We start from the raw sequence: 19,393 nt of genomic DNA on the forward strand, positions 1-19,393 counted from the left end.
GACAGGCAGCATTTATGGAGCTGAGAAATACACAGGCAGAAGGAGTACCATACATGCGCAATCTTCAGCATGAGTCTGGATGGAGGGTGCATCTTAGAAAATGGGTTAAAAATCTCCAGGTCTCAATTAGCAAGGATGTGTAAACGTTTGGTGAAAGATGTAGCAGACCAAGAGGAAAGTGGCTGTGGTCATGTCAGCCAGGAAAGACCAGGTCCACGTTTGAAGGTCCAATTTAACTGGTTTATTCTACTCATGCCTACGCACAGAAATATTTTCAGTGAAGAGTTAGTACCTACTAGGAGACAGGCTAAGGGTCAATGGAATTCAAGGAGTTGGACTTAATCTGCTTGTGACTACATAGAGATTCTAGGCTGATTCTCCTTTTCACTCCACCCCAGGTTCTGCTATTTCTTCCCCTGAAGGTCAAAGCAGATAAGGGGGGGAGGGGGTGTCCAATTAAAACTAGCCAGCTTCTCATGGGATTCTTTGTCAAATGCATTGCTGAAATGAAGATACATTAAATTTATAGCATTCCCACAAAATCCTAGGTCCACCCAAATCTTAGTCATTCTAAGAAAAAGTTAAGCTAAGGCTTGTCAAATACATAGCCTGGGCTTTGAAAAAGCGCATTTAATAAACTCGAAGCTTACGTCTTTAGTTATGTTCAAAAGAAAAGAAAAAAGGAAAAAAAAACAGGATACCAACTGCTCAGTGAAGATTTCAAAATGCTAACAATGAATCCATTATTTTGTGGACTGATAATTTCCTTAATACACTGTGGGAATTCCATACATGTAAATCCATTTCAGCAATGGATTTGACAAAAACAAACAAATAAACCCTGGCTTGTAAGACGATTAAGTGTAAACACACAGAGCATGCAAGAAGCATGTTTCAGCTATGGGAATTGCCAGATGAAGCTTCAAAGCACGGTGAAATAAAGCAACATAGAAATAAAGAGGACAGGTTGCTTCACATGCATCTATTTTTTAAACAATGCATAGATCATACAACTTTTTTTCTCTCTACTAGGGTTAAACTTAGCATTTTGGGTACAGGAGTTGAATAATAATAATAATAATAATAATAATAATAATAATAATAATAATAATAATAATAATAATAATAATAATAAGAAGAAGAAGAAGAAGAAGAAGAAGAAGAAGAAGAAGAAGAAGAAGAAGAAGAAGAAGAAGAAGAAGAAGAAGAAGAAGAAGAAGAAGAAGAAGAAGAAGAAGAAGAAGAAGAAGTAGTTGGAAGGGAAATTGGAGGTCATCTAGTCCAACCCCCTACTCAGGCAGGAAACCCTACACCATTTCAGACAAATGGCTGTCCAGTCTCTTCTTAAAAACTTCCAGTGTTGGAGCATTCACCACTTCTGGAGGCAAAAATTAGTCCTATAATAAATGTTAAGCTGTAAACTCCCATCACCTTTCTATTCAGATTTTAAGCGCAGTGTCATTAGAGAAAAGGAGATTGTCTGAAAGCATTCTTAGGTTCTTCTCCACGCTCTTCTTGACACCCTATTGTTGAAACATGAAGCAAGGTCCAGCTTGTTTATCCTGCAAATTTTCACTTTAGTTGACGGTGCTGAATAAATGGGAAAAAAACCCCACAAATGAACAAATATATATTTATTAAGCAGAGAAAGAGAATTTAGGAAGACATCCAAAGCTAACAGCACAGAGAGAATTCTTGTCTGAATTCAGCACATTCAAACAGAATGCAAATGGTTCAGGAAATAGTTTACGGCATGCATCACATTTTGGAATTGGTGTCGGCAACTGAGGCAAGTGGGCAAGATTGCCTGGATTGCTCTTTTATAATATACAGTATATTAACATGTTTTAATTACATTTTAAAAGTGGTTACCCAGAGAGAAAACTTAATATACCCATGTTTACATTACTCAGGGGACGACAGAGAATGAGGTGGCTGGATGGAACCACCGAAGCAGTAGGTGTGAGCTTAAATGGACTCTAGAAGATGGTAGAGGACAGGAAGGCCTGGAGGAACATTGTCCATAGGGTCGCGATGGGTCGGACACGACTTCGCAGCTAACAACAAAACATATTACTCATGCACCAGGAAGCATCCCAAGTTGGCTTGTCGCGCAAAATAAATTAACATCTTATTATCTTCTGGGCCACAGATTGGCGGATGAGGCCATTGTAGCTGATCTTGGAAGAGGTGACCGAACTGACTGACAGGATTCAAGGACAGGTCCAAAGTCCTCCTGATGCATTAATGGAATGTGTATGTTGAACAAACAACAGCTTTAGGCTGTGGGGTCCTTGGTGCTCTCTGAGCTTGGTTGTTTTCTTGCAGATGTTTCATTACTCAACTAGGTAATATCATCAGTGCTAGAAGGAAGTGAGGTTTGAGAGGAGGAGGAGGAGGAGGACTGTGGGAGTCCTTGGTATTCTCTGAGCTTGTTTTCTTGCAGATGTTTCATTACTCAGGTAGGTAACATCCTCAGTGCTAGGATGGAATGGGGTTTGCTCTCTTTTTATATAGCAGTGGCTTGCCCTGTCAGTATTTGTGGGAATGATCTTGGCAGTTCCTTGATTGGGCTGTTGTTTACTATTAGCTCTTGATTGGGGTATTGTTTTCTTGATTGTTGTCTTGGTATTAATCCTGCTTATTTGGGTGTTGATTGCTAGTGAGGAGATGTTTTGGCCTTTTTGTTTCCTTTTGGGCCTTTTGATTGTCTCTTTTGAGTGGTATGTAGATGTTGTTTATCTCTATGTGCCTGCTGATGGCTGATTTGCCTGACTGTCAGCCTTCCCGGAATTTTCTGGCATTTTTGGACTGGGCTTGATCTAGTAAATGTGCACAGCTTCCCAGCTGAAACTACAGCTGAGCATGTCTTGTGAAATTAAGGAGTTTTCAGCATGTCTTCTGACTGCTGGTTGCTATTCAGGGGTGTCAAACAGCCAGCCCGTGGGCTGGTTGCGTCATGTGGAGGCCGTGCCCGCCCCAGCTCCGGCAATGCAAAAGAAGTCGCAATACGTCGCGACACGTCACGTGACACGGCGAGTTTGACACCCGTGCTTTACACTGTGATGAGGTTGTGCTGGGTCTCCTGTATTATCCTGGGCCTGATTCTTCCACTTGGATGACGAGCATTTCACTGTGATGGAAAATCATAACTGGCCCTGGATTGCCTCTTTCAGTCTCCCTTCATTTTTCTTTCCCCCTATTGTTTGGGGTTTTAGGGGGAAAGAGAAATGGGAAGCAACTGAAACTTCGGGGTTTCACATCAGTTTCACATCACGTAGCTTCATGACTACCGTGTGTGCAGGAAATTCATAACCAATATTGTGCACATTTTAGAGATTAGGATTCAATCACCTAAAGATGTATCGGAGGGCATAAACAAATAATCTGCCTGCAACATCTGAAAGCCATGGCATCTTTTGCTGAGAAGATAGAGCAGCTGCAGCTGTGTGATCTCGTGAAAAAAAAAGCATAATTGCTTTAAGGGAATGTAAATGGCTCCTATGTTTATATGCCTGTGCGCACAGAAATGCTTTCTGGAGATTGACAGAGCCCTAATAAGCTTGTTTGCAAATACCTCTCTAATGTACTACTTTACATTACTTGCCCTGCTATAGAATCTGTCTATTTATGTGCATATTTTTTTTTTTGCACAGATTCTTTGAAAGTTGCAAATAGCATCACAGAATTCTGACTTGGGCAAATTAACGTTATCCGGTTCTGTTATTGATTCTGGAAAGGCAAATGAGTAACCCTCCAGATATAAAAACAATCAATGAACCATCTCGTCTTCTGTTTTTCTTCAAGGGATGGGACATATAGGTTGGCTCAGTTGTCATTATAGGTTTTATATACTGCTTCCTCCCCCCCTGCCCCCCGATGTTCCTTTTGCACTGCATTTTTATATGATTTCAGCTGCCTAAAGTCATTCTGGTTGAATGATCGGTCTTATAAATTGAATTAATAATAAAGAGATGAAAAGAGAGCCAGTTTGGTGTAGCGGCTCAAGCATCCAGCTAGAAACCAAGAAACCGAGTTCTAGTCCCATTTCAGGCATGAAGCCAACTACAGTCTTCGGCCAGTCCTTCTCTCTCAGCCCTAGAAAGTAGGCAATGGCAAATCCAAATTTTTGCCATGGAAACCACAAGGATCTATCCAGCTAATTATGAGGAGGCAACACTGACTTGACTAAGGCCACTAAATAAATAAAAGAGAGGTTCCCTTCTTGGCATCCAAAACGGTCATCGGAAGATATGGCTATTGATCCTCGCCAAAGTTGATGCCTTTGCAAGACCCACTCCTGACTTCTCTAGAAGTTTGGTTATGTTCTCCTTTCTTTTTGATTCCTGGCTTTGGAACCAACTCTTGCTAAGCAAAAGACCAATTGCAAGACGTTCTCTTTTTTTTCTTCTCACCTTCAAAACCTGAATATTTATCCTTTTTTATGCTACAGAATTTCCATTAAATCAGTTCTGGATTTTGATGTCGATTCAAGCAGCCCAGAATGTCCAAACCCCTCCTCATTCCTGTCCTACCTTTGCTCTTGGTTCAAGTCACACCTTCCTTGCTATGACAAGGTTCTGGGAAGTCACCAGTTTAAGCAGGTGAAATAAACACCAATCACCCACTCATCAAAGCTCAAAGTGCAGTAGGGATTGTAAACTTCCCAGGTGAACTCTCTGTTTATCAAAGCACAGAAAGAAACAAATGGTCGCCATTACAAAGATGCATAATTTGGCAATTATGACCATTTGTTTTGTTGACACCACCGCAAATAGTTATTAGAAAAGCCAAATATGACCAAATCATATATTTCCGGTATAGAAACAGGATCATAAAGGGGAAGAGAGGGGAGGATCTACCGGAGTGGTTCCTTGCAATAAAGGAAAGCAATTGTAAACTATTAATACTCTTTTGAAAAGAGTAGTTTTAACAAAGTAAGCAAGAATCATTTCCTTTGGTTGAGTGTTGATTCCCCAGCGTGCTCTCAGTAAGTAATTAGAATAGCCCAGTGAATGTCAGCATCCACTTGTTTATTCTCATTATTTTATCATTTTAAAAACCCTCTAGGTGATGAGACATGCAGTATAGAACATAATTACCATTATTAGCATACTAATTGGACACAAAAATAGGCCAGCTACAAGGTATCCAACTGAATAATTTCGCATTAATCAAACACCAGAGTGAATAAGTCCCATTGTTGAATTGACAGCTCCTGTAATTGCATATATATATATATATATATATATATATATATATATATATATATATATATATATATATATATATATATATATATATATATATACATATACATACACACACACACACACACACACACACACTGAAAAAAATAGGAATTTTTCCGTACTCTGGCAAGCCAAAGATACAATGTGATTTAGCCATCAACTCACCCCCCGCCCCGCAACATTCTTTATATCTTTATATTGCTGCCTCTCGTTCAAGTTCAATGAAATATTATGATAAGGGATTGCAAAGTCTATTAGCAAGTGGACTTAAACGTAGCAAGGCAGGGCTGCGAAGAAGCAGCGATTTACATGATAAGCAAACAAAGAGTTTCCAATGAATTGAGATACCTGCTTCCTGCAATTCCATTTATCCTTAAATGCATATCAAGACTTAATAACAACATTGGAGAGAAGTAGACAGAGAGAATCCATATGCACATGTTTCCCCCCCACCACCACCCATCACCACCACTATGTGTAATTCATTATCTTAAGCAATTACATTTAAACACTGCAAATCTCAGTTGGGGGAAAAAATGTGTTTTGTCCGGAGGTTCCTCCTCTGTTTATCTCCCTCCCCCCCATTTCTCTTTTTCTAGTTTTTAGACAGTTCTGATGTTAAATTTTTGTCACAGGTTTCAAGACCATATTTAACCGCACCACGGTATTAGAATGCATTGCACTCTCTTTTTTTGCATATGGTTCTATAATTGCTTTAAAATAGTCCAGTTTATTTATTTATTTTCCTTCATCCTATTCTTCCAAAGAAGTGTTCTTTCCACTCTTCCATTTGCTCTGTCTACATCTTTTAAGATAATCTCAAAAGTGCTTTTCAAAAGGCAACTGGACTTCCTTGGGCTTTTTCCCTTGAAAGAATTTCACTTCTCATCCAAGAAGCTTATTCAGTTTACAAGGAAAAAAAAACCAAGAAAGTGGTTGAAAAGCAACTATACAGGCTCCACCTTGACCTGGATGATTGAGAATCTCCATAGACATTTTTAAAGATAGTTTAGCATGAGAATCATTATCTTAAGGATCATCCAACAACTTTAAATCCAACTTTTTTAATGGTGAATTTATGATCTGCAGAAAAAGTATCCACCTTCTCTTCCGTGGGTTCTCATTCAGTGGATGAACAGTAATTTGCTTTCAAAATTTCTTTTAATGGAGAAAAGGATGTGAGATAAATTCACTTGGAGAGTATTCCCTTTTCCTCCCCAAAAGGTGGCTAGAATGTGTGAATATCTTGTCTAGGGGTCTTCAAACTTGGCCCTTTTATGACTTGTGGACTTCAACTCCCAGAATTCCTCAGCCAGTGTGCCTGGCTGAGGAATTCTGGGAGTTGAAGTTCACAAGTCATAAAAGGGCCACGTTTGCAGACCCCTGATCTTTTCTTTCTTTGAATAATCTCTCCCCAATGGACCTCAATCTCATTGTCTTCCTTTGGTACGATTCAGTGTCCGTAAGAGGAAACTCTTCTTACAAATACTCCTTTCACTAAGAGGTAGCAAAAATCCTGTTGTTGAAAAATTGTTGGAGAATTTGTCTCATCTCTTGAAGAAACTCGGAGAAATCTCCCGATGATTTCTCTGCCGCCAAACTTGATCATTTTAAAATAGTTTCCTGCTAACTCTATTATGTTCTCGACTACCAACACAATCTGGACTTCCATCTCCATGCCATTTGCTTCCTGGGTAGATGAGTCAGTAACGACTGTAATCCAAGATATTTTGGAATCTTCATTTGAACTGAGGAATAATTGCATCATACAAAAGTTACTCTCGACACTCCAGAGGGCTCTCACTCCTCAAATCAATTCCAGGTAGATAAGCAAGGCTTTAAATTCCCCACATGTTCAATTCCCTACATGTTCACCAAATAACACTACATCAGGACTGTCATCGGAAATTCCAATGGGACACCCAAGTACCTGGAGCAATTTTAAGTATCGGTTATACCGCCTAGCAATTTATACCTCCTATAAAGACTATTGAGAGGCATTTTGAAGATTTTGAAGTAGCCATTCAGAACTTGAGTATGCTCACTTTGAGATCTACTGCACAAATCTAGCCTACAAACTGACAGGCGTTACAGCTTCCAAATGTATATGGTTTAGCCTTCACCTAGAGGTCTGTCAGCAAACCTGCTGCAAAATTCAAGGAGGGCGTTAAATACACATATCTGGATTGTAATAAAATTAACTTTTCCACCAGTTACCCCAGCATTAAGTCATTGTCTACTTTTGTTTCATGCTTGGTTAAGAGACATATGTTTTTAAAAGGTGGTATAATAAATATTAGGGGATGCTAAGATGATTCTCCAGACATCTGGTTTAAAATTATTGGAATTCAGCGGCCCGTTAAAAAACTCCTATTCTGTCTGGCTATAAACTATCCAGGAAGAGAAAGAGTGTGCAGTTCTAAAGGAATATACTGCAGGACTGTTCTACTTATATTTTCTATTGCACTTGAGCTAGAAAAAAGGGCTAAATAAGGAAGACATGGGTGATTAGGTGTAAGTGATGTCTCTGTCAAGTTCCTCTTTCTATATTTTTCTAGAACCAATGGTACCTGCATGACACTGAGCTTGTGTTTATTTGGAATGGGAGAAGATCGTTGAATGACAGCAGAAATGCCTCAGGTAACACAAGAAAAGTTGAGTTATAGAATACAATACAAGGGAAAAACTCTCACTAAAATGACAGTTGCCGTTTCAAAAAACATCTTTGAGACAATCGTAATCTGGATGACTGAGAATCTCCTAAGTGCTAAGATATTGTAGTTTTAGTACAAGAAACAATAATGGCCAAAATCAAAAATTAATCCAATCAATGGATTAATACCCAATCAATGGATTAATATTAATAGTATTATCATTATAACATTATTGTTAATATTACTATCAATATTGTGAAAAAAAAGGATTAAAATGTTGGATAAGCAAGGGCTGATTGTCAAAAATCAAGGATTCCACACTTGTTTGACAAAAAAAGATATGACACATACATTACATCCCATTTTGAGAAATTAAAGTATACTTTCCACTATTTGCAGCTTATGGCATTTGTAAATCCTGTTTGAAGAAGACCAGCCAAAATATCTGATGTTCACAATTCTATCGTGATAATATTTTGGATTAATATGCAAATACTCTCTGGCCATGTGTATTTGTGCCTGTGTGTTTAATTCTTTGATTTGCATATTTATGGCAATTCATTCTCTCATTAACAAGACATCAGAAAAACCTCAACTCACACATCACACCATGCACCATTTTTTCTTTGTTTACAAGAAGAAAAGAAACATGCATTTTTCAATATTTACCTTGAAGGGACTAAAGTTGTCCATAGGCTTTCTTGCTCAGAATGTAGACTGGATCTTAATGAGATCTATGAGCATGCTGGTACATCACTGTCAGAAACTGCAAATAAGCTATTGCAGTTTCTATTTACCCCATAGCATCCTGGGATTGTGCATGTTACCAGCTCAGGGCCTTTGTATTTGATTAGCTTTCCAAAAAAATTTATGACCAGCAAGCAATTCTACAAACAAGACACAAAGAATATAGATATTTGTCCAGCCTTAGCTTAGTGGTCCACAATCTGCTTCCCAATTTTAGGAATGAGTTTGCTTTAAAAAAAAACAAGCCTGCATGAAGAGAAGCAGATGACAAGAAAGAGGAAAGAAAATGCATTAAAATGTGGAATGAGTGGCCATGTGCACAAACACGTCCAGGCAGAGGAAAACCCCAGGTTTTATTCAAATGTATTGTTTTGCTTTTGGTCCGAAGAGCTGCTACTGATTAATGTAACACTTAATGAACTGTTTGCAGTCTGGAAAACTTTTTTTAAAGCAATAAATAGGTAGACAATTGTGAAGGTCCTGCTTTTGTTATGAATTTCCCCTTGCTCCTTCTATCTCCCTTTTCTTGGCATTCTGTTGCAAGTTAAACTTTGAATTTGCTCTTTAGAAATTCTCTAGAAAACCCAAGAGAAGGGAATACATGTAGCTCAGGACTGAACTGTGGGGTCCTTGATGTTCTCTATGCTTGGTAGTTTTCTTGCAGATGTTTCATTATCCAGCTAGGTAACACCATCAGGGCCACAGTTTGGTGGTTGAGACCATTGTAGCTGATCTCAGAAGAGGTGACTGAACAGATCGACAGGATTCAAGGACAGGTCCAAAGTCCTCCTGATGCCTTAATGGAATGTGCATGTTGAACAAGCAAGAGCTTTAGGCTGTGGGGTCTCTGTGCTTAGTTGTTCTCTTGCAGATGTTTCATGACCCAGCTAGGTAACATCATCAGTGCTAGAAGGGAGCAGAGTTTGGGAGTGGAAGAAGAAGAGGAGGAGGAGGATTGTAGGATCTTTGGTGCTCCCTAAGTTTGGTTGTTTGCTTGCAGATGTTTCCTTAACTAACGGGGTAACATCATCAATGCATCATTCCATCACCCAACCAGGTAACATCCTTTACAGCATCACTGCAGTGAGGATGTTACCCAATCATGCAAATGAAATGTCCACAAGCAAACAACCAAGCTCAGAGAGCACAAAGGACTTCACAATTCTGCAAAACGGAAAGGATGAAATTAGTAGTCAAACTTTGAACTTTCTCCAAAACATTCCTGGTCTGGAAACCTCATTTGTCCCTCTCACAATATTAGACCATAATTCAGATCAGGGAGCACTTCTTTAAAGATTCTTCATCTCTCCGAATTTTAATTTAATCTCTGTGGCAGTGCCTATACTCTGGAACTTATTCCCGCAGAAATCCTTCTGGCTCCCAATGCTGAGAGCCACTGAAAAGCTGGCTGTCTTCCCAGACTTGGCACAGGGTGATGGATTAGCTCCTGGTAAGTTTTCGTTTGGCTTGTGTTGTTTTGTGTGATCTTTCTGAACATGCTTCATTTGTTTCTTTTCAGCGTTCTCATTTTTATTATGTATACTACCTAGAGTTTACTGGAGTCAGGCATTTTTTTTAATCCATGGAAATAAATAAATAAATAAATAAATAAATAAATAAATAAATAAATAAATAAATAATAAAATAAATATTGTCATTCATACAATTAGTTTGGGATTTCGGTTGGAGTTGTCAGGTGTAATAGATCAGGTCCACACATGAAGGTCCAATTAAATTAATGTGTTGCTAAACAGCCTATGTAACAGTACAGCAATTTCCTCAACTAAGGGTTAGCACCAGCTTTGAGTTAGACTTCACGGAATTCAAGGGCAGTTGGACTGAGTCTGTTTGCGATTAAGCAGAGCTTCTAGGCTGATCCCTCTTTTGACTCTGACCTCAGGTTTGGCCACTCCTTCTCCTACATCATTGGACTTAGGTTGCTTGGTTGGGTGTTTGTTTGTTGACCAATGAGATTAGCTGTTTAATTTTTTTAACCCTTAACTCTCGATAAAATCAAAATTCAGCAATAGCCATCTGGCAGATAATTCTGAGAATTGAAGACCATCAAATATCTAGTTAGTGTCCAATTTGGGTAGGGTTGATCTAATTCAGTGTCACAAGAATAGAATAATCTGTAGAGAATAGTGAAGATGAAGAGAGAGAAGATAGGTTGGCAAGACAACGGACACATGAACACAGCTTAAGTATGTACTGATATGGAAATGTACAAAAACACTTAAGGAATGCACACGAACCCACAATTCACACAAAGATGAAAGAGGGAGAAGGGGAAGCACACTCAAGCTTGCAAGATTCTATTAATATGAGCATTCTAATAAAAGTAGGTTTAGGTCTAAGTGGCGTCTGCTGCTTACTCTAGTCTACCTTGTAGGACATAACCAAATGACTCTTGAATCAAAAAATGGCAACAAGGGTGGGGCAAACCTTTCTTAGGCCAATTCAGAAGCAACCTAGCATTTACCAGTGTGTCTCTTTTTGTATTTAAAGAATCTCTTACATTTTGTAGAGCTGGCTATTTTACTCCTTGCACAGTGAAATAGAATTCCCAACAACGATATGAAAAGTGGCTTCAGGGACTTGCATTAATACTAAGAAGGATCTCTTTTGTGTAACTTGTTTTCTGCTGACGAATGGGAAAGAGGTACGGGTTTCTGAGAAGCCTGCTTTACTAAAACTTCTAGAAGTGTTTGATGCCCCTATGTGGAACCAATAAAGAACATCTGTAGCAACCCTGAACATCTAGAAGAACTAATCCCACTGAGTCTGCAAGAAATACAATGTGTAGGGGTGCCCCCAAGTTAGCACAAAATAGCAAATCTAGCAAAAGAGTAGATCCCAGGCACAGTTAAACAACCAAGGGCAGCCATAAGCCAATACATCATATGGTTGACAGGTATTTTTATCCAAACAAAGGCTGCAAATGCTAGGTTGCTTTTGAGCTGACGTGAGAGAGGCGTGCCCAGCACTTGTTGCCATATTTTGATTCAAGAGTCATTTGCAATATGCTATTCTTCCTTGCGGGAGGAAACGCTATGTTAAAACTAGACTCCATATCACAAGCACAGTAATAGCTTAAGGGAACTAAGTGGGATTCTGTTCTTATTGCCATGGAATATGAAAACAAGTGCACAGAGTGATCAGTCAAAACACTGTTGTTTATCAGATGCTGCAACAACACAAGAAACGATCTGAGTAACTCGCAGTCTTTGCCTGACAGTGATCTGGCTTTCTCTTGGCTGAGTTTCCTGAGGTACATTTCAGTAATGCCAAAGATCTGGAGGTACATATAAAGGCTTTGGGAGGAAAATATTCCTCAGGAGAATGGCATGGTTTGAAGGCAGATTAGCAGCAGGGAGACTGTAAATTCAAGGCCACCTGCCTAGCGAAACCTACTGTTTGGGGCTACAAATCAGAATGGCTGATTGGCATCGAATCAGGAAGTCGTGCCAAGAGGGAAAAGAGGATAAATTATATAGTTTGTGTTATTGTATCCCAGAGCGTAGGCAGCAAGAGGCAAACATTCAGATACCCACAGCCAAGAAAGGATTGTTACAAAAGAAGGCACATCATCAAAACTGCTGAGTGTCGGGCGGTGTGAAAAATAATCACCGCAAAGGAGTGGACTAAGCCAGCACAGATCAACGTGAAGCTGACACGGACTAATTGATTCATGTAGATCCAAATTGCCAAATCACACATTTAATTTCCTTTGAGCACTGTCCATTTGACGTAGTGGGAACGCTCCAAAGAGGTAGACTGGAGGCTTTTCAGGGGACAACTCCAGGGCTGTGAAAGATGGTTGAGCCATTCTTTAAAATCCCTTGCTCCACCTTCTTGGTCTCCAAATACTTCCTTAGATATTAAATTATAACTTCTATCCTATTGTGGCTCTAAAGTGCCATATTATGGTCATTTTATCATGGTTTTACCTTAATATTTTATCCTGCATATGGTACTGTTCACATATTATAGATGTAGATATACAGATATAGATATAGCTAGATGATAGATGTAGATATATAGATATTTGAAGATATAGATATAGATATAGATATAGATACAGATATAGATAGATATAGGTAGATCATAGATGATAGAAATTGAATGGAATGAATACAAATGGTTCTTGTGTATTTCTCTCAAAGTCATCTCTCTTACTTGATGCCCCAAGGGGAAGAAGATAGTTAGACAATTTGGTGGGTTCATATTTCGATAAAAGCATATCCAATTCTCACTTCACAAATCACTCTATGAACCAGAACACTAGTCATTACGCTCTTCAAAACACCATCTTGCCTATCACCATCCCAAAATGCATTAAAACACGTTAATGGAATATGTGCTTCAAAAATGCATACGCTTGTGATCCAAACTGTAAATAATATTGCAAAACCTTTTAAAAAATCTACTCGTAGATATCTAGCTTTCAACACTGAATAGGTATTGGTGCTTCTTTTTATTTTTTTATTTTTTATTCCCCCTGCAAACTGTCCTTTTATTCTTAAGTATCACTATATTGCCCAATAAAATCTATGAGTGTTCTTACTAAAAGGAGAAAAAAATATAATCGCCTGACTTCAGAACTGGCAACATATCAATTGTTCCCTGTCCCTATTTTATTATAATGAAAACTTGTTCTTAATATTCTTTGATCTTCAATGTCCTTTACAAGTACCTTATTTTTAAAAACATTAATCTATAATAATCTAATTCAAGTCACTTAAAATGGATAACTCTGCTCCAATTATTATCCTGGTAAAGGTTTTTTTTGCATAATGTGGGCTTTATTAGAGACACTTAACACTAATACACTGGTTTACAACATACTATGTGGATAGTTCACTAAATGACTCAGTAGCAGTAATGGAAGTGTATTATCAATACCAGCAAGTTATCACTGATGTACGGCATTAATAAAAGTTTATGGCACCATTTAATCTTGTTTTATGGGTGCTACATTGTAGCAAGAAGAACAGGTAGGCCAAAATAGCAAAAAACAAACAAAAAAACCAGTGGTATCTGAAGCAAAGAACGACTTGTAGTCAGAAAAGTTGGTGAAAATGTATACAACTATTCTGTGTTTTTCAGAATGATTTCTGCTTTGGTAATTTTTAAATAAACATCCTGACATAAATTGGCTTGTCTATTTAAAGATACAAGGTGGTCAGGTCTCCTTGCTTTATTAAGCTATTGCTACTATGGTCCCTGGTGGTGGAGAAGGGTGTGGTGGGATGGGGACACCTGTATTTCCTAGCCCAATTATGTAAAGTTGGGTGATCATTGTCATTCCAGGAAGTGTTGCTAAATAGAATCTGCCTTTGCTGAGACCTTGCTTTTCTCTGAACAGATGGACCTTACCTCCTTTGAAAAGAAGTAAAAGAGATGTGGACTTTTTTCTAGACTTTGAGGGGTCTCCAAACCTGGCCACTTTAAGACGTGTGGACTTCAGCTCCCAGAATTCCTCAGCCAGCCAAGCTTGAAGTTCCCAAGTTTGGAGACTCCCGTTCTAAAGTAAGGTGAAACAATTGCTAACATTTATATGACTCATCTGCCTTTGATCTTCTGGCAGTGGAAAGGGACAGCTTCCTACAGTTGGAAAGGTCCATTTAGATCATGATGTCCAAGCCCCTGGTTCAGTGCAGGAACTCAAACTGAAGCATCCTTGACAGCTTGCTCTCTAACTTTATCTATTGAAAAAAGACTCAGCGCTACAATCAACAATCAGTTCCATCGTTGAAATGCTTTCAACATTAGGTAGTCTTTTTGACTAGACCCCCCCCCATTACAAGGATAAATTATGAAATTCTGTAAAACTGTATAAAAACCCTTGTAATCATCAAATCAGTTGGACAGCTGTACCAGAACCCCATGCTGCTGCTGGTTCTGCTCATCAATAAAGAGACCTTCTTTCAAAAGTAGTCCCCATTTTATTCCCAGCTTGGAACTGGACCTGGTTTTTCTTCCCACTATACCTTCCTCTGGCATTCAGCCAGAAATGTAAGATTCTTAAGACTTGTGATTCTTTATCCTCTGTTTTGGAATGTTAAGAGATCAGGTCTTGATCTTCTTCTGAAGGATACAGGTTCTTGAGTAGAGTTCTCATTCCCTGTTCCTCATCTTTCCTCTAACCTAAACGTGCCTGATCCCATCAATCTCTTTTGGGGTTTCTGGCTCTTTGTTTAATCACCTCAACTATTCTAGTTTTTTTTCTTCAATCTGTTCTATACTTTGGAGCCTACAGCTGGACACTATGGGCAAGGTGGTGTCTGAACAATGCATAAGATACTGGATCTATTATTTCCTGTGATCTGGAAACTATATTGCTCTTGGTAACCTCATATTACATTGGCCTTCTTAGCAACTATGTCACCTTGCCAAATCATATTCATATATGATTCCAAGATCTTCTTGGTGCAAGTCAGAACTGATGCATTCCACCCCGATGAGAAGATTAGTTATTGATGAATCTGGGCCAATGCTACCTCAGGACAAAGATGAGCTGATTTTGGCCAGGTCAGACTATCTAATCATCTCTGTGCTTGGAAAGGTAAATGTTATTTAAAGACCTGGCTATTTTATACAATTTTTTCCAAGTCAGCATAAACAAAGGGTGCACTTAAGTCGTCCACGGATTGCCTTGGAAACAGCTAAACTGTTTTTTCTCCTATCTGGCTGACCAAGATGAGTAGCAAAGCCACTGGATAAACATTTATATTGGAACTAAGAGCCCTTAACAAAGGTATTTTGTTTTTTCAACACACGCACAAGTGTGGCTTTGACAGTGATCCAGAGGCTGCTTTAGGGTTCCATCCTGACAGGACATCCACACTGTGTTGTTTGGAAGAGGTCGAACATTCCCTGCAGAAAAGCAATCTGCCCATTTGCATATCAAAGCAAAGAGAGAAGCTAACTCCAATAGACCTTGAAGGGGAGCCCAGTCAAAAAGTCTCATTTCGGCACAACTTTTGATTGAAAATCAGCACAGCCTTCCTGCCTGATGGAGACTTCCATTGTTTTGTCTTATAAGAGGTCCATTTTACATCATGCAAGCCAGAGGTTTTTAATCTTTGGGGACAGATGTTTGAACTCCGTTTGTCCATCAGATCTCCATGTTTGGAATTGCATGATGGAAATCCCAATTTGTCCCACTTTTCTTGATGCTAGATGTTGCATTTGGATGAGCAAGCTTTCTTTTCCCACAGCCCCCCCCTTTTTTTTTTAGACTGAGATCTTTTCAGACATGTATATTTGTTTCCTGTGGTTGAGGATCATCTGTTGGGGTGCACTGGTGTCCAAAACCCAAGACAGCAGTCATGGCTGCAGTTGAAGTCCCAGCTTTTTTAAACGTGCATGCCATGTGTGCAAAGGAGGTAGGGTTTTAATCATGAAGTTACAGCTACCATCTTAACCTCTTTGACACCACTCCCTTGTGGAGACCCATTGTGGATTTATTGACTGTCTTGATTAATTAGATTAGTTAAGTTACTCTACATTATTTTAATCGGTATTGAATAGATTGATTGATGTTATTAGATATGAGCATAGTCACTTGACATCCTTTGTCAATGATAAGGAATACGTCGCAAGGCATTGAGCCAGGATGCTTGGAGGGCTAACTGCCTTCAATGCTCACCCTACACAGAATTGGCACTGCTTGATACGCTTCAGGTCCTTTGCTTTAAGTAATATCATTTGCCTAGTTTAATGAAGAGAAGGAGGATGGATGACATGTTAGCAGTGTTCCAATATCTAGGAGTTACCACAAAGAAGAGGGGGTCAACCTATTCTCCATAGCACCTGAAGGCAGGACAGGAAACAACGGATGGAAACTAATAAAGGAGAGAACCAACCTAGAAAAAAGGAGAAATTTCCCGACAGTTAGAACAATTAAACAGCAGAACAACTTGCCTCCAGAAGTGGTGAATGCTCCAACACTGGAAGTTTTTAAGAAGAGATTGAATACCTATTTTTTTTAATCCCATTTATATCCCGCCCTTCTCCGAAGACTCAGGGCGGCTTACAATTTAAAGCACAAATCAAATGTGCTTAGCAATAGCCTTCATTCTATGTATATGCCTGCTTATTAGGGCTTTCGCCCCCCCCCAAGCGGCATTATTACAAAGTCAGCTTATTGCCCCCAACAATCTGGGTCCTCATTTTACCTACCTGGGAAGGATGGAAGGCTGAGTCAACCTTGAGCCTGGTGGGACTCGAACCTGCACTAATTGCAGGCAGCTGGTGTTATTTGTCTGAAAGGTTATAGGTTTTCCTGCCTGAGCAGGGGGTTGGACTAAAAGACCTCCAAGGTGTCTTCCAACTCTGTTATTCTATTATTTTGTGAGACCTAGAAGTCGATATTCTCTCTGTTGCTTTACCCACCCTTTGGAAAAAGCATCCCTACGGAACAGCATACAGACACCCTTATCAAACCTAGCAATAAAAATTTACCTACCTATCTGTCTTTTTCCTCTATCTTCCCCCACTTTTTGTTCCTTATATGATGTGCCTTTTTGATAGCAAAACTGAGAATGAAGCTCTCCAGAACTTCTCCATTTAAAGAACAGGTAAACAGCAATAGTATCCATCATCATAGCAGCAAGATTACAACAATAGTATCCATAAGCTTTCTAGGGCACAAACTTTGGGAAAATAAGTATATTAGTAAATATGTGCCAAAACATTTGTTACTAACCTATTTGCTATGAGATAAGTATCTCTGTTGTACTGATTGGCTGTTTTCATATGCATTATCTTGGACATCTTAATACAAAGGCTAAATGCATCCCTGATCGTTGATCATATGCAGCAAATCTAGAGTATACTGGTCTGTGGGTCAATCTCTAGGTCAACACACCATCCATTGGCATCTTCTTGAGAACATGTGTGTTGCCATCTGGAACCCATTCCCATAATCCGTTCCAGTTGAGGTTTTTTAATCAGAACGATGAATACACTGAACAGATTCCTCCCAGATAGCTGCAGATCAAGACATGTTTATAAAAATAACGTAGATTGTGATAGCTTCCTCGGCTGCTGTGTACTTTAATTTTCGTATTTCTGGTGGGAATTGTTTTTAATTTATTTCAAGATTGTTTGCTGCCCTTAGTCACTTGTTGAGCAGGGCCGCCATATGAGTTGAAATAAATACATACACACACACACATTATAAATATATATTATTCCTAAAGAAACTGCCTTGAAGGAATCTGTAGTTGTGATACGGAATACAGATGAAGAACTTGGATAGATTAAAAAAAAGGCCTTTCCCACTTTGTTGATATCAGTGGGGTTCAAATGATGCTCTACATGTTTTGGGATTGCACTAGATCTTTGTTCTGGTGGTTGCAGTTTTTATTAGTTTATAATATAAAATACAAAAATACAAAAGCAGTAGGGGGAAAAGGGAGGGAAAGGGGAAAGGAGAAGTGCAGAAAAGAAAGGAGAAAACAAAAAAAATGGCATTGACTTCTGACTGCCTTTGTTGCAGGAGAATAAAACAGTAACATCAAACTTCAACTTTTTACATATGTAATAATCGTATAAACAAATCTATCTAGTTAGTAAAACCCAAAATCAAAGTTTCATTTTTTTTCCCCACCTCAAGCACAAAGTCCAGAAACGGTTTCCAAGTAGAAACAAAAGTACTTGTGTTTTTTTTCTTTAACCAAAGCAGTCAATTTAGCCATCTCTGCTAACTCCATCAACGTTTGCAGCCATTTATCCACTGTGGGGACTGAAATGTCCTTTGCTTTTGTATTTTATATTATAAACTAATATAAACTGTAAACACCCGAGATTATGTATCTTTCTTCTGACTTTTTTTTTTAGCAAATTCAGTTACTAGAGGTTTATTTATTCTACCATTAAATTAAAACTGACGAGGGCCTGTCATTTTCATTCTGATTAACTTAGCCCACCAGCCAGTAACTCCCTCCTTTAAAAGAGCTTTGGATAATAACTATAGAGAAGAACATTACAGCCACACAGGCACACATTTGACCATGCAAAGGGGAATGAGGATGAGATAACTTTGATTTTTTTATTATTATTATTTTGGAACTGCTCTGCTGAACTGCCTCTGGTTCTTCAGCCTCTGAAGTCGATTCAACATGACATTGATAGGAAAAACTCCTGATCTTCCTTGCAAAATAATGCAAAAAGTGGCTACACCAGATGTGGTTGGGATGGCGGAACACTCTAGCACTGCATGGTGGCTTATCCTTTCAAAGAAGAGTTTTTTCAAGTTGATTTTCAAAAGGCCCATGGGGAGTTTTTGGGGAAAGCACATTTTCTAGGGTTGGTGCCATTCATTTCTGTTATTTTGATCTTGCCGTGTCTTAAAATTTCTACCCACTTTTCACTCCACCTGATGACATGGAATTTGCTTTAGATATTAAAGCAGGGAAAAAGAATTTTGAGAAGTTCTCAGGAGAAAAATGGGTTTTTTTTAATACTTCTTTAGATCTGAGGTGTAACTTGCCCAGTTTACACTGGCCAATTTATTCTCCAGGGCTCTGCAGCCTCCATGGCTACGAGGTCTATAATTCCCATGAAGCTTTCTCAGTAGTGGTCGTTATATGGCAGTTAAAGGGGAAAGCTAGCCCTTGAGAAACATGTGAATTTCTCTTTCCCTTTGGGAAATCGTCCCATCTAGTTTCTCTGCCTATACATTTGTAGAGCAAATCAAAAGATCCTCTGTATCCAACTCTAATTAAATAT

This window comes from Vipera ursinii, assembly GCF_947247035.1.
Source record: "Vipera ursinii genome assembly, chromosome: 12".
In the NCBI taxonomy this organism is placed as follows: domain Eukaryota; kingdom Metazoa; phylum Chordata; class Lepidosauria; order Squamata; family Viperidae; genus Vipera; species Vipera ursinii.